Genomic DNA, 26,390 nt, shown 5'->3' with positions numbered 1-26,390 from the left:
CGTGCCCGCTGGGTCCCAGCCTGGCCCTAGAGCCTTGGTGCGAGTCAGCTTTTCCTGGCGTTGTTGTCATCGCTGTCCAATGTGGGTGATAGCCTTGTTGGGGTCACTGTGCAACCGAAAAAAATGTTGTTACAAAACCTTAGTGCCTTGTACATAGTAAGTGTTCAATAAATCCGAACCTGGATGTTGGTGGTGAAGATCTCACTGTTACTCACAGTGCCACCAGCAGCTCCTAAGAGGGCACAGGGGCTCGTATCCCGGGAACTCGGGGAGACGTAGCCAGGTCCACTGCCGCTGTACCAGGTGTTTTTTGCTGGCTTTTTACTTTTTATTTTGAAATGATTCTCGATTCACAGGAAGTTTCCAGAACCAGCAGACAGGTCGGTGCACAAGTTTCCCCCAGGGTCACCTGTCGCGTAACTATAGCGCAGCATCGGTGCCAGGAAACTGACACGGGCGCGATCCGCAGAGCTGACTTTGAGGTTGTGCAGTCTCGTGAGCTCGTGTGTGAGAGGGGGCACGGGTGGCTCTGCGCGGGTTTTATCACGTGTTAGATCCGTGCAGCCATCGCCACAGCCAAGAGGCAGAACTGTTGCATCACCACGTACGTGAACTTGCCAAGTAACCTTGATCATTTCCTACCTGGCTTCCGCTCTTTGCTCCTTAGCGGTGACTCCTGGGCCCTTACCTTCGCAAGGACTGTGCCTTGAATTCTCTACCCAAGCAACTGTGCTCCGGGGGGTCAGAACGTGCCTTTGGAGAGGGTCTTGCTTGGCTGATGAAACCCCTCTGCGCAGCAGCCCCAGATCCGATGAGAAGTCTTGAAGGAGGCTTTTTTTTTTTTTTTTTCTTAAAACTACATTGTCACTTTGCCCTATCATGGACGCAGGGGTTTTCGCTTGCTGGCATACTGAAGGCAGCTGGTGATGGCTTCCAGATGCAGGATATCTGCCTCCCCTTAGCGGGAAGCTTTGGGTGTTTAACATGCAAAGCACACAGAGGGCAGAGGGTCTCCCCGGGCGGGCTGGGAGAACGGGGAGGCAGAGAGGACTTTGCGAGAGGCTGGGGGACAAGGAGGCTGCCTGCTGCTTCCTCTGGGAATGTTTGTCCAAGAGCAGGAGAAGGTGGGGTGGAGCAGCCACGGAGACTGAGAGTTCCTTTGTAGGACAGGTGTAGGCCTCACGCAAGAAATAATTTCCTGACTCTATCTCCCTGAGAAAGCAAGGTATAGAAAAACCAAACCTTCAAAACCACTAACAAAAATAATAAGGGACACTCTCTTACCTTGGGCTGGCACTTTTAACATTTCAGAGTACCTTTCTAGCATTTTGTTCCTTGGATTCCAAGAATGCAAGACTGTGTATGTGAACTCAAACCAACAGATTATCTTAATTAGCATCCTAGCATGTCAGGGCACAAGAAAATGAAGGCCCAGAGAGGGACAGTGACTAACTCAAGGTCAACCAGCTTTCTGACAATGGAGACCAAGGTGAACATTTTACCTACATAAAGTGATAACATCTGTCGGATCCCATGACACTAATTTTAAATGAGTCAGTTAACAAAAACAACATATTGTAGTGATGTACAAGCAGGGCTGTATAATGGCCAACTGCATTTTTGATTCTCAAGAAAGTGATTAAATCCCACAACGGTTCTCAATAGTTGCTGGGGTTTCTGAGGTTTTGTTTTGGTTTGGTTTTTCCCTGTAATATCTCTCACCACGCAAAGACCTCAGGAGTTAAAAGTTTCAAGATTCTGCGAACGCAGACTCCTAAGTCACTCCAGCACCTGCTGTCACCCTCTCTGTTCTGTGCCAATGTGCATCGTCAGGAGCCTGAACTCAGGGAAGACATTCTCTTGTCTGTACCCACTACTAGCACTTGGTCCCTGGGGGAAGGAAGGAAAGGAGCAAACTCACTGCCTAAAGATGAATTTACCCAAAAAACCCAAGGGAGATCGAGGGCTTTACACTTCCATCAGCTCAGTCGGCAGGTACCTGTCCGGCAGGACCTGTGAGGCCGTAGACGTGTAATTCATGTTCTCCAGCGGCTGACGGTATGACTGGGGACAGGACATGTGTGCATGCAAGAGACTGGTTAGTAAAAGACCTGTCGACACGGAAGTTGGCACAGGAGGGCCCGTGCGTAGTGACGGCCGTCAGAACTCAGAGAAGAACGGCTTAGGCAACGTGGCCCGGCAGTTAGAAACACGCTTTTGCGTTCTGATAGAATTACGTGTGGATTTCATGTGTTCTAGGTGCTAAGTCTGTGACCTAAGGTAACTCACTCAGCACTTCTGAGCCTAGATGGTCACCGTGTAAGATGAGGGTGATGACTAGATTTCCCTCCTAGGGTTTTTGTGAACAAAAAAATAATACGTACGAATGACGTAGTGCTGTGCTTGACCCATTGCAGGGATTTAGAAAGTTCTAGCTACTATGGCTGCTGTATTGCTTTGTTGTTATAATGGTAAAGACTTTGGCTGGGCCTGAAGGATTATGAGAATTCAGAGAGTAAGTAAACGTTACACACACACAGTGTGCGTGAAGTGTGGAGGAGAGACTGAATAGGTTGTCTTTCAAGGGACACAAATGAGGCTCCCTGTAGGAGTGGCGAGATTCTGAGGCGGACAGGTAGGTAATAAGGTTAGGAAGGGGACGGGGACCAAGTGGGCAAGGGCCTGGCCTGAAAGGAGGGTGGGCTGGAGAGGCGGTGGATGGCTTGTGGATGGTGGGACAGGTCGTGATGAGAATTCTGACTCTAGAAGAGGGAGCGAGGACCAGAGGAGGAAAGGCCAGCAGCAGGAGATGGGGCCGTGGTCTCACGGGAGGGGCCGGGGTCACACGGGGGAGCGAGCAGGAGGCGTCTGGAGCAAACAGTCGCTGCAGACAAAGTCAACGATCTTGGCCATCCATGAGTTGTTAGAGGCCAGGGAAAAAGAAGCACAAGTGATGAGTTCCCGTTCAGACAGTACAGAGAAAGAGGGCAGAGTCTCATAGCCGTTCACCCACGCAGCCATCGAAGTATGTTTTGAGTTCCTACCAGATGCCAGTCCCGGGGGAAACAGCAGAGAGTAAGATACGTAGAACTGTGAGCTCTGCCTTCTTGGAGCTGATAGAAATGGGAAGATGGGGAGGAAGAGCCGTCCGTTAAAATGATGAGTTGGGTCTGGAGTGATGGCAGGTCTTCAACAGGCATTGTGGACAAAGCATCTTGTCTGCGTTAGGAAGTCTGTCAATCTGACTTCCTGGCCTGTTCCTGCTGGCCGAAGGACTTTGATAAAGCCACGCTACATCTCTGGGCCTCAGCTTTCTTGATTTCGTAAGAGGGAGTTAGACCGAATAATCTTATCGCCCTGGGAGAAAATGTCATGTGGGTGATTGGAGATGTAGGGCCAGAGCTGAGGAGCAAATTCACAGATGGGAAGAGTCTAGGCAGAGGTGGGAAGGAGGTTGTACGTTTAAATATGCATCAGCACATGGAAAATAGGAGACACTTTGCAGAAATTAAATGTGTGTAAAACCTGCTAAGGAAACATTCCTCCTACTACCAGACCTCAATTACCCACGTGCGGGTTGTCTACCTTGTGAATGATGAATAGCACGTTTTAAATGCAGAGGTGCACATCTTTGTCATCAGTGCATGTGAGAACCACCCCCAGCCCCAGCCTTCTCCATCATGTCTGTGAGCTCAGGGAATACAACACTGTTCTACTATTAACTTAAGAAAAATAGGAGTAGAAGATAAATTATTGGAGTATCAGGCTTCAAACTAAATGATATGTGAAATGACAACCAATGGGGCCTATCCGTGATGCCATATGCTTTATTCAAAGGAGAAAATCAAGAACTGTTTTTTTCAAAAATAATGTAGTTTTGACATAGATTTTCTTTGCTTGTTCTGACATTCCCCTTCAAGAAGGAAGAGACTGGAATGCGCCCATTTTCCAGGTGATAAAATTAAGTTTCCATCATTGTGTGTCATTTGGTAAAAGTCAGCAGACAAAATTAGGCCTAGACCTCCACACCCAGCCATGTGCTGGGCTCTAGCTCTAGACACTTCTATCTACACACACGCCTCCCCACGCAGCCCTGCCAGCAACAGGAGCAATGGAAAAGCAGCCATAGAAGCTGCTAGAGGGCAGAGTCCTTATTCCCCTGAGCAAGTAGGCAGGTGTGCAACTTCTGCAGGAGCCGATGCAGGCCGCGGTGGCTGAGCCCCGTGGAACTGAGGAACTATGAGCGCGATGCTTACAATGGGGGAGCTTGGCACCCTGCCCCTCCAGACAGCGGAAGGAAGCCCCTAATTGCTTCCTGCTTCTCCAAAGAAGCGAGAAAAAGTAATTATCTGGGGATGCCACTCTGTGCGACTACTGGAAGCTGGTTTGACGGGCTGGTCCCACTCTTCACTGCTTGCCTAGAAGGGCGAGAGGTGCTATGTTTAGGGAGAGACGGGCCGGGCGCGGTGGCTCACGCCTGTAATCCTAGCACTCTGGGAGGCCGAGGTGGGCGGATTGCTCGAGGTCAGGAGTTGGAAACCAGCCTGAGCAAGAGCGAGACCTCGTCTCTACTATAAATAGAAAGAAATTAATTGGCCAACTAATATATATATATAGAAAAAGTTAGCCGCGCATGGTGGCGCATGCCTGTAGTCCCAGCTACTCGGGAGGCTGAGGCAGGAGGATCGCTTGAGCCCAGGAGTTTGAGGTTGCTGTGAGCTAGGCTGACGCCACGGCACTCACTCTAGCCTGGGCAACAAAGCAAGACTCTGTCTCAAAAAAAAAAAACAAAAAAAGGAGAGATGGGCAGTTCGATGGAAAATAGATCTGGAGGAAGAGACCCTCAGAGAAACTGGCCAGTGGAGAGACCACCATTCCCTACGCCAGTAGGAAATGCCTACTGTATGCAAACGCGGTGCTAGCGACCATGCAAAGACACAGGGAGCAAGAGTGGGATGGAGAGAAAGACAAAGAAATCGTAATGAGAAAGACAGAGAGAGGGGAACAAAAGAAATGTATTGGGGAAAAAGGAGAGCGGACACTCCACAATCCAGCAAGGCATAATAAGAAAGAGACAGAAAGCAGTATAGATCGTTTTTTAAAAAAAAAAGTCCCCTTGCCCTGTCTTTCTCAGCAGTTATGTTTTCCTCTGTTTTTCAGTTTCTATTTGCGAGGACTCTGTAGGACATGCATTCCAGAAGGGAAAATCAATAACCCCTGTCTCTGCCAGCTAGCAGAATTTGGAATTGACGCTTTCAAAACAAAGCTGGGCAGGCAGCCTTTGTGTTTCCTAGTTAGTCTGTGTGGCTGCGCTGCCCGCGTCTGCCCGCCCTCCTGCTTCCTGAGATTAATGAGGGCCGTCCCCGCCCCGGTGGGCAGGCGGTAATCTTGTGTGAGGGCCAGGGAGCTGTAGGGAGGGACACAGCACCCATTCATTGGTAGCATCTCTGCCTGCTGATCACAGCGGCCATGCGTTTTGTCATTGCACCCGGAACAGTGTCCACACTCCCGGCCATGCCCTGCAAGGCTCTCCATGATCTGGCTTCCCCGACTATCTCATGCTTCCCATGCACCTTTGCATTCCTGGAACACCCCCAAGTCCCTGCCTGCCCCAGGGCCTTTGCACTCACTGCTGCCTTTGCATGAGATGCTTCACCCTCAGACCTCTGCATGGCTGGCTCCTTCTGATCCTTCAGGTCCCAGCCCAAATGCCACCTTCTGCCCCCCACTGCCCTCCCTCTCTAACCCATTACCCAGTTACACTTCTTTAGAGTGCATATCACTCTCTGAAACTCTCTCGCTCTTGTATTGTCACCTTGTCTCTGGATGTCACAGTTAACGAACATGTGTATGCCTGTTTCAGTCACTGTGGTGTCCCCAGTACCCAAATGGCTCATGGCAGAGAGTAAAGTTGACAAAAAATGTATTGAAAGAATGAATTTGTTTGTTTATTTCACAAGTGTTTGCTGATGGTCTATTACATACCAGAAATCATGTACAATTATTAAAATATTTCATATGAAAATAGCATTTATTATAATTGCTATACTTATAGAAACAGTAAGATGTCATCCTTGTATCCAAAGAACTCAGAGTCTAGTTGGGGGGTAGCCTGTACACCAGCCGTGGGGCGTGGGCTTCACTGGCAGTAAGGACAAGCATGTGGGAAAGCCTGGGGAGATAGGTTTGATTCTGGCTTCATTCGGGAAATGACACGAATGGGTCTTGAAGGATGAGTAGGAGTTCACCCCGGGGAAGGGCACTCCAAGCAGAAGGAACAGCATGTGAAAAATCGCCAACAGACGCAAAGGGACAGAGGTGTGTGAAAGAGTTGACGCTCGTCGGAGATTTGTGGCTGGCCCACAGCCAGCAAGAGAGGTGAGGTTGGTGAGTCTGGGAGCTGCGGGGTGGGAGGACCTTGAACCCCTTGATCTCTGGAGCAACAGGGGTCCCCCGAGGGGTTTCTAATAAAGGAGTGGCTCGACCAGATTTTCATGTAAAAAAGCAGCTCCAGCAGCAGCGGGGAGGGTGGCCCGCTGAGGACAGACTGAAGCCAGGGTGGCCCGTGAGGAGACTGCAGTTGCTGAGAAAGTGTGGGGCCTGAGTCAGGCAGGTGAAGTGGGCGCAAAGAGGCAGAGTCCTGCGGGCTAAGCAGGCAGGTGAATTGAGTGCCTGTCCCGGGGCTTAGCAAGGCGGAGGTGCCTTCCGTGCAATGCAAGCCGCCTCTGACACAGCAGGGGTGGCTGGCCTCCTCACGAATGGGGACTCTGCTTCTCGAAGGGGGATTTGGGGAAATCTGCTTGTTCTCACCTAGGCACATGCGGTTATCACCTCCCCAAGGTGCAGCACGTGCTCCAGCCTTTCCTGCTTTGCGTTCCTGGTGGAGCGGGTCAGTTCTGAACTGCGCTGGAGGAAGGTGGACTGGACCCCTGTCTGCTAAGCGCTACCTGGAGGCACTGCCTACAGAAAGGGGTCGCGTCTCTCTGAGGGACGGGCACGCTTGTAGCTCTGAATGGGGCCGTGCAAAGGCAATGTATGTAACCAAAGTGTCTGTACCCCTATAATATTCTGAAATTTAAAAAAAAAGAAGAAGAAGAAAGGGGTTGAGTCTGCCTGGTGCTCATGTAGCTTTCTCTCTCCCCCCTCCCTCCCTCCCTCTCCCCCCCAACTCCCCCCACCCATTTCTCCCTCTCTTTCTCCTGCCTTCTCCCCCTCCCTCTCTTTTTCCTTTCCTCCCTCCTTTCCTTCTTTCCTTCTGCTCTTCCCATTTTGTATTCTTCCTTCCACAAATCATCATTGATCCCTTACTCTTGCCAGACCTTCAAAAGGAAGTCCTGGAAATAAAAAGATGAATAAGACACAGTCCCTGCTCTGGAGAATTTCTGTCTACAGAGGGAGACACACTCATGCACAAGGAACACACATAGTACAGCAGCACCCCCTGGGACACTCGTTGCTATCTGCCCGTGGCCAACAGCGTGAGTGCTTCACAAATACCAGTTGATTAGTTAAAGTAAATCCCGTGAAATGAGAAAAATAGTGGAAGAAGCAGGTAAATTTGACTTCCTTTGTCTGAAAAAGATATGATACAGCATTATCTAAAGGCAGGCCGGGCACGGTGGCTCACGCCTGTAATCCTAGCACTGTGGGAGGCCGAGGCAGGAGGATTGCTCAAGGTCAGGAGTTCGAAACCAGCCTGAGCAAGAGTGAGACCCCATCTCTACTATAAATAGAAAGAAATTAATTGGCCAACTAATATATATATAGAAAAAATGAGCCGGGCATGGTGGCGCATGCCTGTAGTCCCAGCTACTTGAGAGGCTGAGGCAGGAGGATCGCTTGAGCCCAGGAGTTTGAGGTTGCTGTGAGCTAGGCTGACGCCACGGCACTCACTCTAGCCTGGGCAACAGAGCGAGACTCTGTCTCAAAAAAAAAAAAAAAGGTAAAGAGAGGCTGGAGGTAAGTGCCCCGTCCTAGAACTTGTGGCTAGGGTTGGAAGTTGTAAAGGGTAACAAGTAGAATTCCTTCTAGGCCAAGATGACACAGCGTTATAGATTGTATTAGAGGTCTTCTATCAGGCTTTGTATATTTCTTAAACCACTCCACCCTAAGTTCAGTCTACTCAGTTGTCTTTCTCCCACAATACTCTATAAGATACATAGGTAAAGGAAGAGGTCAAATCTGCCTTGTTCACTGTTTTGTTTTCCAGAATTCTTCCTATGCCTGGTACATAGTAAGTATTCAATAAACAATGAATAAGTGAATGACTGAGTGAAAGGATGAATGACTTTAAGAACCAAGGGACTCCAGCATTTAGAGAACAGCTAAAACCCTGAATGAAAGAGCATGATTATATCTTAGCCAAGAAGAATAAATTCAAGGCAGCAAAAACCAGCCCAGAGAAGCCTTCGTGTTTTTGGTGGGATAATAGAAACCGTTATTCTTAATCCAGCATTAAAATTTCTTATCTGGGACAGTTCGATTTGTGGACCAAATTTTGTTTAACTCATCACAGATATTTAACTCCTTTGAGCCCTAGATCCACAGCAAGTAAGGTGTTTAAAATAAGCATGTACAATAGAATCCCATTGTTCCTATGCTCTGGCAAGAAGGCACAGTGACTCTGAGTCCCTCGGAGTTGGGCTCTGGGGCCTTGGGAGACATTTGCCATTGGATTGAGCTCTTGCCTGGAGATTTTCAGCTCCAAAGAGAAACGTAAGGCACCTAAGAAGAGAGGAGATGAGTATTACCGTAGAGATCACATTTTGAGACTCTCGTAACTGTTGATGTTCTGATTCTTTATCTTGTTGGGATCAATTGATAGGGATTAAAAGTCTGAAATTTGGAGTCAGCCTTTTTTTTTTGAGACAGAATCTCTGTCACCCCAGGTATAGTGCAGTGGCATCATCATAGCTCACAGCAACCTCAAACTCCTGGGCTCAAGCAATCCTCCTGCCTCAGCCTCCCAAGTAGCTGGGACTACAGGTGTGCACCACCACACGCAGATAATTTTTCTATTTTTTTGTAGAGATGGGGCCTCCCTCTTGCTCAGGCTGGTCTTGAACTCCTGGGTTCAAGCAATCCTACCCCCTCAGCCTCCCAGAGTGCCAGGATTACAGGTGTGAGCCACCACGCCAGGCCTGGCCTTTTTTTTTTTTTTTTTAATTCCAGCTTTGTTGCTTACTACTTGTGTGACTTTGGGCAAATTTCTTACTGTCTCCTAATGAACAAAATGAGGAGGACACTAATGAGGAGTCTAGCAAGGAAACTACATGCCTTAAACATTTATATAATGCTTTATGCTTCGCACAAAGCCTTCATGTGTTTCATTTAACTACCACAGCAGTCTTGCAAGATCCTTAGAGGAAAGTTTACTTCCCTCTAGATACAGAGGGGGAAATTGAGGCTGAAAGAAATTCAGCAACTCTCCCAAGGCAACAGAGCTGGTCCTGGCAAGGCTAGGACAGGGTCCCAGGATGAATCTAGGCCCTCAGTCGGTGCTTTTCTGAGTGGGTAGCCAGATAAAAAACCTAGAGGTTTGGTAAGCATGGAGTTCTGTCTCGAAGCAAACAGTGGATACAGACAGACCAGTGGGGGGTGTGGGAAGAGCATTTCTGGCTTCCAGCACCAGCCAAGACCCAAAGCAAGAGCAGGCTGTGCTGGTCACAATTGGGAAAGAATGTCTGAGAAAACCATCAAGATCATTTGAAAGTGTGAGTTGCTTTTTTTTTTTAATTTATATATATTTTAGGGCAATTTTAGAATTACAGAAGAATTGAGCTGAAAGTACAGAGTGTTCTTGTATACCTTCAACACACACAGATACAATTTTTCCTACTGTGAACATCTTGCATTATTATGTTTGTCACAGTTGCTGACCCAATATTGATACATGATTAACCCAAGTTCATAGTTGACATTAGGATTTACTCTTTGATTTGTACATTGGATGGCTTTTGACACATGTATGATGACACGTGTCCACTATTACGGTATCATACAAGATAGTCTCACTGCCCTCAAATCCCCTGGGCTCCACCTGTTCATCCTTCCCCCGAGCCCCAAAATGTGAGCTTTTAAATGTGCAGGTAAATTCCTTCATCTTTTCACAACAACTTACATTTAATCCAGTTTTCCTGACTCTAAATATAAGAGTCTTCTGTTTTCTTCTTTGAGAGAGAGGGTAAGTGACACCCTGCACATGTGAGTGCCGTAGGGTAAATCAGCAGGGAACCGGGACCAGGCGCAGTTTCTCAGGCACGGGGGAGGCCTGGGGGTGACAGTCTCTCCTTCAGAGAGGGACTCTGTCTCTCTGTGGTCCCCAGAACCTTCCCAGGCCTGGGGTTGTGTTCTCTGTATAGACTCTGAGGATGTTAGGTAATGGGTTCCAAAGTCAGTCTGCCTCGAGTCAAATCCTGGCTCTTACCACCGATGTGATCTTAAGCAAATTCCAGATCTCTTTCTCAGCCTCAGTTTCCCCAGATATTAAGTGGCAATAGTATTACCCTCCCCATACTGTACTTAGGAAGACTAAAAATTATTATTGCTGCTTTTATGCCATCTCTGAAAATTAATTTGGCTCAGGTTGTCATCTCTAAGAGACTCAATCTCCCCTCCCTAGACAAACGTGTATCCGAAGGCAAAGGCAATGTGTAGAGTGTCCTAGCTCCAAGATAATCCTAACTTTTAGAAATATTTCACTTCATCACTCCTTCTCTGATTTCTTTGAGTGGGGCCGACCAATTCTTACTCATAGCTTATAATGGGACAGGTATAAAATAGGTCAGAGAAAAAGAGCTCCTACCTTCCCCACCCTGTCCCCTCCCCTTGTCCCCAGCGAGAAGAAAGTGCCCAGGAGTCCTGTCTGCTGTCACAGCTGAGCTGTTAACTGCTGCCTGCCTGTGGTGGGCTGAAGAATGGCCCCTCCAGAAATGTCCACATCCCAACCCGCAACACACATGCATATGTACCCCAGGTGGCAGAAAGGACCCTGTGTACGTGGTTAAAGTAACGCTCTTAAACAGATCATCCTGGATTAACTGAGTGTCATCAGAATGTAATCAGAAGGGTCTTTATAAGAAAAAAAAAAACATGTGTTGGAAGCAGGAAGAGACAAAAGACTGTGTCACAAGGAAAATGAGGATACCCACTATCCCAGAAAAGGCAAGAAAACAGACTGATCGCTTGAGCCTCCAGAAGGAATACACTCCCGCCGGCACCTTGCCAGTAGCCCAGGGAAACCGATCTAGGACTTCTGACCTCAAAACTCTAAGAAAATGAACGAATGTTTTTTAAGCCACTAGGTTGGTGGTAATTTGTTATAGCAGCTATATAAAACCAATGCTAATACTGTCTTCCGGCTGTCTCTTAACCCCTTCATCTCGGTTTCCTCATCTATTATAATAAACCATCGACAGGTGATCAGGGGATTTCAAACTCTGTTCAGGGAAACTGTAAGTGCTTCAAGAGGCCACAAGTAAAAAGCTTACTGTTCAATAATGGTAAAGATTTAAATCGCCTCTAATAGACATTGGGGTACAGCATGCGATGTTGTCACTAAGAGCCTACCACAAAAGGAAAAAACAGGCTGGAAACACATCACTGGACTCCATAGATAATCTTTCGGGTCTGTTCAGATTGTGAAGTTTGATGATTCTTTGAGACCGTGTTCCATCAGGGGGGAACTAGATTTTTGTCGTTGAGACAAAACTCAGCAGCAGAATCAAGAAGCCAGAAGAAGCCAATGCCAGGTGGGGACAGCAGGAGAGAGAACCAGGATAACACCAGGTCTCTGGCTCCGAGCTGGACTCCAAGATTGAGAGGGCTGGGCTGGGCTCATCGTCGGAGGAAAGGAAAAGAGAAAAGTTGGACGTTGACGCGAAAGTGATGATCTGGAACGGGGCTGAGGGCGTTTGGAATCTCTCCAGCATCCTTGGGGCTGGTGGAGGATTTCTGCTGCGGGCTGAATGCAGCCTGCTTCCTCGCCCAATCTTCCTTCCCTCTTATAGCCCCAGATTGACAGCTCCGCATCTGGGGGAAATGGCTGGTTCTAGAAGGAGAGTTCTTAAAGGCTGAGCTGAAGAAGACTTGGTCAGCCAGTGATCAAAAACTACCTGCTGGGCGAATAAAGAAGTTGTTTGTGCCGGGTGCGGAACAGTGGTTTTCAGAGCCTGAAATCTCAGCCACGATGCTGCTGCTCGTGGTGCATGCGGGTCTTTCCTTGGAGCTGCTGTTTCAGCGCAGGCTTGTGCGGGAACTGACACATGCACACGCGGGCGCCTGCCATGCCGCGCAGAGCACCCCGGTGTCTGCCACAAGCCTTCAGCTCTGTAAACGGACACATTGCAATGTGTCCATTTGCACCGACAGCTGTGATTTTCCCATTGTTAACATTCTTCTTTAAAACTCTCTCTATAACCAGTCCCCAGGCACAAGCGCGCAAATCTAAATTACTGCTAAATGCCGATGATCGGTACCGTGTCTGCCAGGAAAACTACTTCTCCAGGCAAATAAGCACCCAGTGGAAAGGGTTTGTTTCACACAGTACAAGGGCTAGCAGCAGTTCTAGGATTTTCCGGCTACTGAACGTTCTATTCCGAAGGTTGGATTTCTTTGTCTGCTCATAGGGACAAAACCATTTCTTGGGCTCAGGGAGTGGGTATTTGTCTGAGATTCTTACTAAAGCCTATAATTTACCCCAAAATGGTCACATCTCCCCCCGCCCACACATTCCATATAAACAGAAGCTGTCTCAAGAAAGGAATAGAGGCCGGGCGCGGTGGCTCACGCCTGTAGTCCTAGCTCTCTGGGAGGCCGAGGCGTACGGATTGCTCAAGTTCAGGAGTTCGAAACCAGCCTGAGCAAGAGTGAGACCCCCGCCTCTACTATAAATAGAAAGAAATTAATTGGCCAACTAACATATATAGAAAAAATTAGCCGGGCATGGTGGCGCATGCCTGTAGTCCCAGCTACTCGGGAGGCTGAGGCAGGAGGATCGCTTGAGCCCAGGAGTTTGAGGTTGCTGTGAGCGAGGCTGACGCCACGGCATTCACTCTAGCCTGAGCAACAAAGTGAGACTCTGTCTCAAAAAAAAAAAAAAAAGAAAAAGAAAAAAAGAAAGGAATAGAGTCTCAGAAAACTTCTTAGTAGGTAGTGAGTTCTCGTAGACACCTGAATATGTACAGACACAGTTCTTAGTAATTTCTACCTATTATCTCATTTAAACCTCAGGACAGCCTAATGGTTAATAGCACCAGTTTACAGATGATACAACTGAGGCACAGAAAAGTGAAGTGATTTACTCGGAGTCACATAGTTAATAAGTGGCAGAGCTGGGATTTGAACTCAGAGAGTTTAAATCTATAACCTGTGTCCTGAGGGACTATGCTATGCTGCCTAGGCATAGAAAGGTATTTAATAAAAGTCAAAAAGTGTTGACCAAATCCCAGCTCTGGACATGTTTTATTTCCTCTTTTGAGGTTTCGAAAATGAGTAAATTTTGCTTAAAAATCTATATTTCTGGGTTCTCTAGAGAAACCAGATGTGTTCATACCAGACGCCCGGTACCACATGGCAACAGCAGGCTGAGCCGAATTGCAGCTTCAATCTTAGACATGGTGTGTGTCCTCCTGCCCCTGCAGGCCTGCTCCCTCCATTAGTTCTACAACCTTCTACAGAGTCCTGTCGCTATGTAAAACCAACTTAAAGGAAGAGTTACCAGTCTACCCCTTACCCTAGAAAGACCCCCAGTCTCCAGTAGAATATTTGGGGTTTTCTCTTTGTGCCTTGCTAGCCGGTGACCCTAGGCATGACATGCTGCTTCCCCTCCCTGAGCCTTCATTTCCTTTTCAGTAAAACAAGGATGATTAACCTTTAAGCCATAATTTTTAATGTGAAAGTTAAATGAGATGATAAATGGGAAGGACTTATAGGCTAGAGCTTGGCACAAAGTATATGTTCGATAAATGCAATGTTGCTATACTGTACCCCACCCTCACACACCCTTCTGCCATCATTGATACAAAAGGGGATAATCTCACAGCTGGGCTGCTGGCTTGTGGGGTTGGAGGAGAGAAGGGAGGGAGTTTTGGGGCTTGGTTTTGTGATCTTAGGATTTTCTCTGATCCAGTATGTTCAAGATAAACACTTCAATAAGGGATTGTAAACTCAAATATTGAATTAATTGACAAATGGCAGTTGGGTTCAGCCCGACTGCTGTTCCAGGGAGTAAGTGTGGCCAACTAGAGAGCATGGGGGGCTCCATCTGAACGCCACTGCTGGGCGGTTTTAGCAGATGTACATATAGGCCCAGCTTTCACAGATTTTTTTCATATTTCTGAAAGAAACAAGACCTTTACATTTTTATGTGAAATCATTTGATTTTGAGATGCTGGCACCTAATGCAAAATCTTTTTGGACATTGACTGGCCACACTATGCAGGCCAAATCAAATTATCTGTGGGTCAGGCTCAACCACAGTCCTCTGACTTAGGTAGTGCCTCCCATTTTCTGGGGTGAGCCTGCTGTAGGCCAAGGAAGGGAATGGAATGTTCTGATGGTTTGTCCTGCAGCCCCAGGTGTCAGTAATCTGATCCTGTTGGCAGGTAGCAGTGCCATAATCCCTTAAACCAGTTAAAGTCCACCTGCTTCCAAAGGCCTTGCAAGAGTGACTCTGATCTGGTGATCGAGAAGACTGGGGAGAGAGAAATTTGAGAGCAGATCTTCCTGAAACCAATTCACGTGGACCATTGCTAACTGCACTAAGCGGAGCGCTGCCCCTGGACTTGAACTTCCCTTTCTACTACAACCCATAGTATTTTGAGACTGAACGCTCTGCCAGGAATTGAATTGCTCCATCAGGGTATGGTCCTGGCCCACTCCTGAAGTGGGTGACTTTGCCTGAAGTATTGCAAAGCCTCCAGATACAAGGGACCCACCCATTCTTTAGCTCGACTCATCGTTATTTAGACAGATTGTTTACGCAATACATGCACATCTGTCTCTGTGCCTCCCTTGTCAACAGCATCATCTCGGCTCCGTCATTGATTGCCTGTTCTCTGAGAACTGAGCAGAGTCAACGACTCATCAGTCCTGTGGTTCCCTTCCTTCCTCTCTCCCTGGTCCACCCTGAATTTTTCCTCCATTTGTTTTTTTACAGTAATAATTATAAAGTAATAATTGCATGGGTTTCATTATAGCTATGTGCAATGTTTCCAAAATGTGGCTTGAAAACCACCTGCTTCAGAATCTCCTAAACCTTATTAAGAGTTGATGTTCCTGGCCAGGTGCAGTGGCTCACACCTGTAATCCCAGCACTTTGGGAGGCCAAGGTGGGAGGATCACTTGAGGCCAGGAGTTCAAGACCGCCCCAAGCAACATAGTGAGACACTGTTGCTACAAAAAATTTAGAAATTAGCTGGGCGTGCTGACATGCACCTCTAGTGCCAGCTACTCGAGGCCGAGGCAGGGACATCACTTAAGCTTAGGAGTTCGAAGCTGTGGTGGGCCTTGATTGTGCCACTGCTCTCCAGCCTGAGAGACAGAGTGAGACACTGAGTGACAGAGCAAGCCCGCCCCCCCAAAAAAAATGAATGCAAGTTCCTTAGCCCTGTTAATGACTGAATGAATCCTAATTTCTGGCCAAGCCCCAGCAATCTGCATGTTTAACCTGATGCTGTAGGTTTTGCTGATGCTGTAGCTTTTGAAAACCACTGGCCTGCAGAAAAAAGGACTTGGCATAGAAAAGAGGAGAGATCTGTGTTGGAGACTCAGTTTCCCTGCTGGTCTCAGGCAAGTTGCTACCTTCTCTGAGCTTGGTTCCTCCACGGAAACTAAAGGTAGTGCCTAAGTCAGATCATGTTCGTAAAAGAGTTAGCCCTGGCACATGGTAAACACTTCACATGTTAATCATTATATCTCGTTTAATTGTTACAGCCACCCAGTCGAGTTGGTGAGATGATCCCTCTTTTAGCGATGAAGAAACTTAGACTCAGCAAGGTTAGGTAATTTGTCCAAGGTCACACAGCAGAGCTGAAATATGAACCTACAGTTATGCGATTTGACTCAACCTGTTAACAATTCTTAAAACAATGAGGGGAAATCAGTCCAGAATTAAAACGAGAGTGAAGAGAGGCCTGGAGGATTAAAAGGAGGGAATCCACCACGCATGCCGGCCAAGTGTCTTGTCTGTGTTGGATTTTTCCTGCGTGATGTTTGGCATCTGCCCAAAATGGGGAGTGAGAGAGGAGCAGGTTGTGGCTCTCATTGACTCCTTTGTCCCTAAAACCCCAGCCTTTATTGCTCTTAATTTGTCAATCCCTCGGAATGTTGTCAGCGAGGAGGCCCCACGCCTGACAATGGACCTGAGGAGGCGGGAGGGCCTCCTCTGGAACAAAGCCTCCTTTTCAGCGGCTTTGAGGCTTTTGTTTCCGCGGACAGTGGAGGGTGGAGGACCTCTGGTTTTCTTTGCAGGCTCTTTGGGTTTCTCCCTGTGAGTGGCCTGCAAGCGGGGACAGAGGCAGCTAATGCTGACTCTGCCTGCACCTTGGAAACGTGACCCCAGCCAGGCCGTGAGCCGGCTGCCATCTGTCCTGGGCCAGCGCAGTCCCCACGTCTCGCGGGGAGAAGGAAAAAGGCAGCTAAAATAAGAGGTGCCAAGACTCCCAGAGCTTCCTCGAAGGATGATTTTGTGCCTGCAGCTGGGGTGGGTGGTGGGGAGGAGAAGCTGACCACTGCTTCTGTTAGGAACAAGAAAACAGTTTGAGACAAGGAATTAAAATATTGAAGGAATAAAATATTGAAAATACATCTAACCAATATATTAAGTTTTTTTTTTTAAAAAAAAAAGCAGATTACCAAACCATATGTTCCTGTTTAATTAAAAAATAAAATTGCAAAGTATATTTAAAAGTGTGAATATAGTTTTATATATGTTTATCTTTGCATGGGGAAAAAAATGCTAGCAATGGTTAACTGTACGTGATAGGAATTATAGATGACTTTTAAATCAACTTTATTGAGGTTTAATCTACCTAACAAAACATTTGTGTTTTGTAGCCATTTTATCTGTGTAGCTCAGTTTTATCTGTGTAGCTTATTTTGTGTAGCTTATCTGTGTAGTTTATTTTGGTGCATGAATAGCCACGTAACCATGACCAAAATGTCCTTCCCCGTCCGTATAGTCAGTCCTCTCCCCCACCCAGAGACCCTGGCGGCCACCACTCTACTTTCTGTTACTGCAGTTTTGCCTGCAGAACTATTTCATACAAATGGAATCATATAACGTGTTGCCTTGTGTCACTAGCTTCTTTCACTCTGCATACATAGTATTTTGAAGTTCATGTTATGTTGTATTGCCTATCAGTACTTTGTTCTTTTTTAGTACTAAATAGTATTCCATTCTGTGGACAGACTCCAGTGTGTTTATCCATTCCCCTATTGATTGGCAGTTGGGTTGTTTCCAAGTCTGGGTTATTATAAATAAATCTCCTATGGACATTCACTTATATGAGTCCTAGTGTGGACATACGTTTTCGTTTCTCTTGGGTGAATACCTACGAGTAATTTTTTTAACTTTATCTGTTTCCTAATATTTCTAAGGTGAATATACATTACTTAACAATTATGACAACAAAATACCAGAGTAGGGAAAACATGTCTGTTCCATTGTTTTAGAAGCTAGCAAAAGTTGGGAAAGAAAGCCTTCATATCAGCTGTGGCTGTCTTAATTCTAGGCAGTGCATCTAACTACATTTCCCATGAAATTTAGATGTGATTAGAGAGAGGTTTTGAGTTTGGGGGAAGAATTCCTAGGACAATGAATTGGCAAGGGTACGGGGCAATCTTTTATACTGATGGTGGGAGTCCCAATTAGTGTAACCCTCTGAACAGGCAATCTGGCAATACCTACCAAAACTGAAAATGCACATACTCTTCAATCTATCAAGTTAACTTTTTTACTTTTTAGATACAGGGTCTCACTTTGTCACCCAGACTGGAGTTCAGTAGTGCATTCAGAGCTCACTGCAGCCTCAAACTCTTGGGCTCAAGCAATCCTCCTGCCTCAGCCTCCCAAGTAGCTAGAACTACAGGCACATGCCACCATACCTAGCTAATTTTTTTTTATTTTTTTTGTAGAGATAGGGTGTCACTGTGTTGCCCAGGCTGGCCTCAAACTCCTGGCCTCAAGCAGTCCTCCCACCTACCTCAGCCTCCTGAGTTACTAGGATTTATCAATTTAACTTCTATAAATTTACTTTAAAAAGAAAAACTCATTCAAGTCTCCAAAGATATATAGATATTAATAAGTGTCATTTGTAGAGAAAATGTCTTGGGAGCCACCTAAATGCCCGTCAGTAGGACACTAATTAAATGAATCATGGCACATTCGTCCCTGGCCATTACAGAGCAGTTTAGAGGAATGATCTCTGTATGTGATATGAAACAGCATTGAGAACTCATAAATAAGAAAACAAGGTGCACAGTGGTCTGTACGGTTTTTCGGCATTTGCATCTTTAGTGCAGTTACTTGTATTTGTTCACCTTTGCTTTTATATATGTGAAATATTTGTGGACAAATTCCACAAATAGGAAACTCAGATAGCAGTCACTCCTGGGAGGCCAGACTTCGGATGGGGCAGAAGGGTGTTGCTTTTCACTCTCTACTCTCTAATCTCTCTGAACTTTGTTTTATCGTGCACATGTGTTTATGTATTAAAATATTGTTATGAGTTAATCCATCTGATCTCAGCCCAAAGAATGGGAGTCTTCCCATTTCACTCAATTCTCTGGCATCGGGTGCCGGAGAATGCTTTTCCAGCAAGAACTCACAGGGCTCTGAGCTGGCCGTGCCCCACACTGCCTCTGTCTCAGCCACAGTTGACTCTCCATAACTGGAAACCATGATCATTACCATTTGCATAAGTATAGCCCCAGTTGTGGCTGCTAGTTTCAAATGAGGAGTATTTATTTGTATTCCATGAGCATCTCCGATCGTGGTCTTGACCAGCCCTGAGATATCTTTCCACAACCAATCACCAGCAGACAACCCCACGACCTTTGGAAAATGAATTTGCCTGCCGTTGGGCTGGCCCCAGTTCTCTTGCCCAAGTAAAATGTCAATTGGATCACTGGCTGAATATCGCTTTTGTCTACTTGGGCATATTCAGCTCACAAAGCCATAAATGTTTGCTTGCTTCTTTCTAAAAAGAGACTCCACACCCAAGTTCAAAGTGTGCTTCTGGCTCATGTGGTTGCTGAAAAATCCACTCATTGAGAAAATATAAATACTGAGTCGTTATTCAGCCCTCAGGCAGATCAAGCTTTGGGTCGTGGTGAACAGACTGCGTTTGATTTGAGTCTGTGAGTGGTTCCAGGGTCCTAGCATAGGTGTCTCACGCATGGCATTTGTCTCCTCCTTTGCCCCCAGCCACATTGTTACCTAAGCCAGACAGACAATGGAGAACATGAAACCCAACTCTCTCTTGGGCGATCTGCAGGAGTTACTCAGACAAACAAGTGAATGAGGAGAGGGGCGTGGCTGAGTGATGGTGACTCACCCCAAAGCAGGAAGAGCAAGGAGGACACCACCATGCAATAAAACTTCAATTAACTGTAACCAGTTCCTGGAGTTTTATGTACTCAAATTTTAAGACATTTCACAGGGATTGAAACAATAGCAGTTTTCCAAAATGTTCCTTAAGCAGAATGTCCCATTCCCTTTAATCTGCCTTTTGCTGCCCACATCTTATTTTAAATGTCCCAAGGGATTCCTTTGAACCTGTGTGTGAGCCTTAGGCATGTTTTCCAGCGACATAAAAAATAAATAGACGACAAAGCCAAAAATTTCAGCTTTAGCTCTGTGTCTGCAATGGTCCTGTTTTGCACTCTTTCTAAAGAGAAGGCTGGTCTCTTGTGGTTGCATCTCCCATAGCCCCATTAAGTGTATGCGTATGTTAAAAAATGTTCCTCTTTGTCCTGCACACCAAAATGCCAAGGCTCCCAAGAGAGGGGTTCTCACTTTGAATTTTGAAGGGCTTCCTTTTTGTGTGCCTCGGAAGTGGAATGGTTTGAATCAACCCTTCCTAGGCCCTCTGTGCGTGTCTCAGGCCTTCTCAAAGCACAGCCTGGCCCTGTGCTTCCATTTGGGTCCACTGCGAAATTGTTTCACAGTATTTGCAACTTTCCATATGCAGTTTTTAGAACTTGCTTTCAACCAGTACAATTGAATTGTGGATGTGCAAATTTTCTCTGATGGATTGTTCAGCATCGTGGAGGATGAGTTTTCTTGGTAGACTATCAAGCCAAGACCCTTTTCTGGAATCAGCTCCTTTAATGCAATTAGATTTCCTGAAATGTCTTTTCTTTGCCCATTTTACTACCAAGGCAGGTATGAGATGTGCTTTTATAATAAGTGGGTTGGCTAGAATACAGTTTCTCTAAGTGCTGCCAACCTCACCACCTATTACACTGGGGGCTTGGAATTCAGGTTGCGTTACTGACAGTCATGGACTTAACCAAGCTGCAAAGAGCTTTAAGAAAGAAATCATACAGTCCAAATTTGTCCTTTTAAAAATGTGGAGATTCAACTTGACCGGGATCATTCAGACAGTTGGCAGGAGTTGTGACCAGAACCTGGGTCCCCTTGATCTTGATTCGTAAAGGTGACTGACACATGACACAGAAGTCTGTGCCGTTGACATAAAGTTTACTATTACTCAAAGGTCCCCTAAGGTTAAGAGGCACAGCACTCCACGCAGGGCAGAAGCAGGAGCGAGGGGAAAGCACAGGCCAGAGCCTTTCCTGGGGTTTCCATGGGAAACACAGAGCGGGAGAGGGAGAACAGTTTGGGATTGGCTGGTTTGAATGATTCCTGCAGGCCTTGGGGCATAGAGGCTGTCCCAGCTGTCTGGTACCTGGCTGTGGGTTGATTTAAGGCAAGGTGAAGAATGGCTTGGTGTGTGAGAGTTACATAAAGCTGGTGGGTGGGGTATGGACTTGGGATTGGTGGGTTTGTATACGAAAGGTGGCCTTGCTGACAAGTTGCTTACTGTCTCGAGGCATTAGCTAGCTGGGGGAGGGGCAGGCTATCCCAGCTGGCAACCGCCACTCCCAAGGTGTCAAACTATAATCAAATACAGAAAACAAAACACACGATTGCAACATACCCCTAAATCTCGGGGACCTCTCAATTTCTACCTCTTAGCACACTGAAGCCCAAAATGTATTATTGAAAGAATCAAGCATCCTGCATTTCTAGTGGCATTTCAGACTTGAAGACACAATTCAATCCTCTTTTATTGTCTTAGTTTTTTCACTGGTGTATCCCGTGTCACTCGTCCATCCCCAGACAGCACAACCAAAGGGGATAGTAAACAAGTCCTGACTTCTCTGCCAAATGCTATCTCAGGATTTGCAGTCATTCTTCCTCTCGCTAATCCTCACTTTCCTCTTCAGTTTGAAAATTATGGGCTTGCATCTGATGATCTCTAAGATCACTTCCAACACTGACATTCTACAACTCTACAGCTATAATCAGCCAGAGGGCTGGAATCTCCTTCAGCACAGTCGAGGTTCACAGGAGGCAATTTTGTTAATGACCTAAAGGCAAAACAGTGATGTTCTGAATTTAGATGGGTGGATAGGTAGAGAGGAAAGAGGGTAAATAAATAGGTGGGAGGATGTTTTCCAAGAAATCTCAGTGTTTCAGTTTGTAATCAGGGCTCAGAAAATAAGTCTAAGGAAGATAACTCTTTGGGACTGGAAGCTTTGGATGGCCCATCCGCTTTCTCCCCCACCTCATCCTACTCCCTGCGCCCAGATAAAACAAAAAGGTCATCTTCTCCTACAGGCACACACACACACACACACCCCATTGCATTCTTTTCTGGAAGATGTGGGATGCATAAAATAGCAAATGCCGTCAGATCTCAAATTGGGCAAATACAGAGACAGCATTTTTAGTCTCACTGAAAAGTAGTTGTCAGAAATACGCCATTCACTCTGAGTCTCTAAGTGCTCTGTCAAGCTTTAACTTGATTAAAATTGAAAACCACATTGCTTGAAAACCAAACGTGAAATCGAAATCTCTTTACTCAGTGCTCTTACGTTCTAAAGCCTGGGCTTATGGATTATTCTCTGTTAATTTATGCCATCTTTGTGCCATACATTAATTTTGAATATATTTGTTGAAAATTTCCTGTAGCTTGCATTTATGGTTGTCAAAGGGGCTTTTATCTTGAAAAAAATGGTGCTGGTTTTAATTACAATTCTAAATAGCTTCATAACCATCGTGAACCCTGGATTTACATCATCTTTATGACAGCCACGCAATTCCCACTTTATTGATTTTGTCATTTGCTTCATTACAGTTAATGCAAACCTTTTGTAGGGAGACAATTCTGGTGCCGCTCTCTTCTTGGAGGGGTCAGTATAGAACATCGTGACCGAGATAGACCCCGTCCTTCCACCCCCTGCTTCCGCCGCAGTGCTGACCCAAGGAAAATCAGGATGGGAAATCTTTCCAAAGTGGCTATCCATCACGGGCAAAGGAAATGTTAGCTCTGATTATCCAACCCTTTCCGATCAGCTGGGTTCCGACTCTCCTGCTTTGAAGTCCTGCAGACGGCATCACTCATGTGGCGGGACTGTTGGGTTCACCCCACCCCAGACCTCCGTTGCTCTCTGTTTAGAGGCAATGCACAGCAGTGGCCATCCAGTCCACATTTCACATGCGAATCCTGGGCCCCCTGCACCCCCCAACCAGCCAGAGAGTGCGGGGGCGGGGGGTGGAGGTGTGCTGTGTGCTATGCTGAGATCAGTCCCAGGCTAGGAATGCCCACGCAAGGATGTGAGTGGCCCAAGGTGGAAAATCAAAACCTTGAGTGATGAACTTGAAAAGGAACTTTTTAAGAAAAAATAAAAAAGGATTACGGAGCTTGAGAAGTGCAGGAAGACACAGCTCACCCAGGCGTGTCCATCAGACGCAGGGTCCCGAGGCCAAGAGCAGCCGAGGGAGCTAAGAAGGTCGCTGGGCACGGGAGGCTGCTTATGGACGCAGGACACTACATGAGTGGAGCCTGGATGGTTGAGAAAGTAGCACTTTTGATCTGGAAATGGGGATGTTTTTTTCCCATGTCCCACTTGGAAGGATCTTGCTTTTCCCAAAGCAAGGCTTGTGAGGGGACTAGCCTTTAACCAGGACACAGAAGTCGGATGGCCTTGCCAGAAGGGGCATGCAAGCCCAGAGAACCTTTCTGGAGGAGGCGAAGTGGGGCATGGTCCCATTTCTAATGGACTTTAGTGGCGAATCTGGAGGACAGTTCTAGAAGGGCCGCTCTCTGCTCTTGCATCTCCGGAACTTCTCATGACTCACCCAGCTGGGGTGTCACTGGGGATGGCTTTCTCCCCTGCTGCCCTCCAAGGCCGTGTTCCCCACTTCTAGACTCTCATTTTTCCAGGACCCCGTTGGATGTGAGGGTCTAGCCTTAGCCTTCTAAATGCTATAAAACGGGTCCTCAAACTTTTTAAACAGGGGTCCAGTTCACTGTCCCTCAGACCATTGGAGAGTACACACTGTGGGCCTGGGACAAGACAGCCGCTAAGCAGGACAGGCAGCGGGGGCAAAAACACCCGGAGGGCCAGATAAATGTGCTAGGCGGCCCACATGTGGCCCGAGGGCCATAGTTTGAGGACACCTGCTATAAAATTATTGAGTGCTGGGAAAATCATCGGATGCTCTTTAAAAGTTGTCTCTGACTTATGGGAGAGAGAATTATTCTGTTTCTAAGACATGGGAGAGCTCAGCAGAAAGAGGAGACATTTCACGCAGATGGGGTAGAAAGAGGCATAGTAGCCTGACCCCTTATATCTAAGCTATAAACATCCAGAATCTTGAGAGCTGGTCTTGTCCTACCTAAGAATTCCTATAGGAATCTCTGCCTTATAGTTGCCAGTGAGGGCTCCTGAGCTCATAGGATTTTCATGGAACATTTTGGCAGGCGTGAATACCATGTTCATTCATACTTGTATGTTTTCCCAACCTACCATTCAGACCTCCAGCCCATTGGACAATCTCGTCTTAACTGCTCCGAACAGGAGGAAAGTTGCATTTACATTCTCAACGTACTGCGTTAAAAATAAATTCTGACTCCTCAGGCAGTACCTGTAACAACAAAATGAGAAAATCTTCATGTGAGGACTCGGGGCCTGGATTAAACCCAGCAGCCCTGAACGCCAGCTCGTTAGTGGCCCACAGAAATCAGCTATTTCCTGCCTTCGTTTTACTGAGAAGTCAGACCACAACCCAACAAGGTTGAAGATCCTTGTCATCTGATTCTTGAGCGAGCTGTTTTTCTTTTCCCATTAAAGCACACCATCTTAGATAAAAACTCAACTGCTGGCAAAAGAGAAAAAGAAAATCACTCTTTTTCTTTCTTCTTCCAGAGCAGTGCCTGTCTCTTATCCTCAGTTCTACAGTGTGAGCAATGTCCGTGTTTGCCTTTTCTGGAAGCAGAGGAGGAATTAGAAACCTCCTTCAGGCTTGATGTGGCCAATTCAACAGAAGCAGCACGATGCAGAGCTCTGGCCATGGCGGCTGGTCAGTGGAACTGGCCCTGGCCTTTTAGAAATGACCCTCACCCCAGGGGGGACCCGGATGGGAACTATCTCAGTGGGGCTCCTCTGGCATCCAGCCCTCTCTTCCCTTTGCTTTTCCGGCCTCTTCCTTCCAGTCTCACATTTTGGGATTTACTTAGCTCAGTGAGGCCAACGGAGAGTCTGGGGAGAATTTGGAGCCAGCATTAGGGAAGGTGACTCGCCACTGTCACCCGGCCTCCACACCAGCCCTTCCCTGGGGGCCTTCCTGGAGGCCAGGAAGGGAAGGATTTCTGGCCAAAGTCACTTCTCTCAGTGCCGGAAGGGAAAGGAAAAGCCAGGCCTCCTGGTCCAGCCTTCTCAGGGAGCGAGAAGGCAAAGAACCAGGCGACAATGCACAGGCGACAATGGATAACTCGGCTCCTCAAACACACACACAATCCACCCAGTCATCTCTGCCGAGGGGGAGGGGTGGGAAATACGCAGCAGTGGCTAGTCCCGGAACATTCTGTGTGTGACTTGGGGTCTGCAGGTGGGTTTTCCCCTCCCGTCGAGTTTGCCATCCCCATTCTTTTTGCCTACACTGACATTATTTTTTCCCAAGTGTAGAGTGGCTGGAAGTGTCCCCAAAGCAAGCTAGGAGAAAGAGTTTTAACATGCACTATGAGGGTTATCCCCACAAGTAGGTGGATTAAATTCCCCCATGTTTCTCTCCTTCATTCTCATTGCTCTTCAAATGCCAGGTTATTGCTTTCCAAGCCAGAGAGAACTGAGTTTGCTGTCTTGCCGTGCCCTGTATAAGCTCTGACCCTCGCTAGGCTTCCCTACCTGCCACTGTGGTGTCGTCACAGAGAAGTTACCCTTGAAATGTGGTGTTTTTATAAAGCTCCTCCCGCTGCAGGGAGAGCTCCTCTTCTCCCCTGCCCTCTGCCCCCGGGGTAGAATTCACATAGCATAGAATTAACCATTTTAAAGTGTACAATTCATCGGCATTGGGTACACTCACAATGTTGTGCAATCATCACTTTTATCTAGTTGCAAAACATTTTCATCACCCCAAAGGAGCCCCATAGCCATTAAATAGTCATTCCCTGCTCCTCCCTTCCCCCAGCCTCTGGCATTTGCTAATCTGCTTTCTGTTTCTATGGATTTACCTGTTCTGGACATCTTATATTAATGCAGTCACATACTACGTAACCATTTATGTCTAGCTACTTGGCGCAATGTTTAAAGGTTCTTCCTCATTGCAGCATGTTTCAATACTTTATTCCTTTTTAATGGCTGAATAATATTCTTTTCATATATACCACAGTTTGTTTATCTACTCCTCCATTGATGGGCATTCAAGTTGTTTCTGCCTTTTGGCTATTGTGAATGATGCTGCTATGAACATTTGTGTACAAGCCTTTGTTTGAACACCTGTTTTTAATTCTTGCTGTATCCCCAGGGATGGAATTTCTGGGTCCTGTGTTAATTCTATGTTTAACTTTTTGGGGAACCACCAAACTGTTTTCCATAGCAACTGCACCATTTTATATTCCCTCCAGTAATGTAGGAGTGTTCCCATTTCTCCGGATCCTCATCAAGCATTTATTGTTTTCCATCTTTTTAATTGTAGCCATCCTGGTGGTATACAGTGGTATCTAATGCAATTCCTGGGATTTTGTACCAAGCACCTCCCATGTGCCAGGCACTGCGGGGCAGGTACTGTAGTGTACTAAACAGATATTGCATCTGCTTGTCCTGTTGTTGGTGAGGCCATGCATTCATTATTCCTTAATAGTAAAGAAAGAGAAGGC

The 26,390-nt window shown here is 46.7% G+C and overlaps 1 protein-coding gene across 1 annotated transcript in view; it reads left to right on the top strand.

Moving 5' to 3' along the window:
- SLIT3 (slit guidance ligand 3) overlaps positions 1–26,390 on the top strand; it is a 586,308-nt gene that overhangs the window by 386,810 nt on the left and 173,108 nt on the right. The window lies entirely within an intron of this gene.

Source organism: Microcebus murinus, chromosome 21, assembly GCF_040939455.1.
Source record: "Microcebus murinus isolate Inina chromosome 21, M.murinus_Inina_mat1.0, whole genome shotgun sequence".
NCBI lineage: Eukaryota > Metazoa > Chordata > Mammalia > Primates > Cheirogaleidae > Microcebus > Microcebus murinus.
Note: the sequence above shows the minus strand (reverse complement) of the source record. Positions and strands in the feature narration are given on the sequence as shown.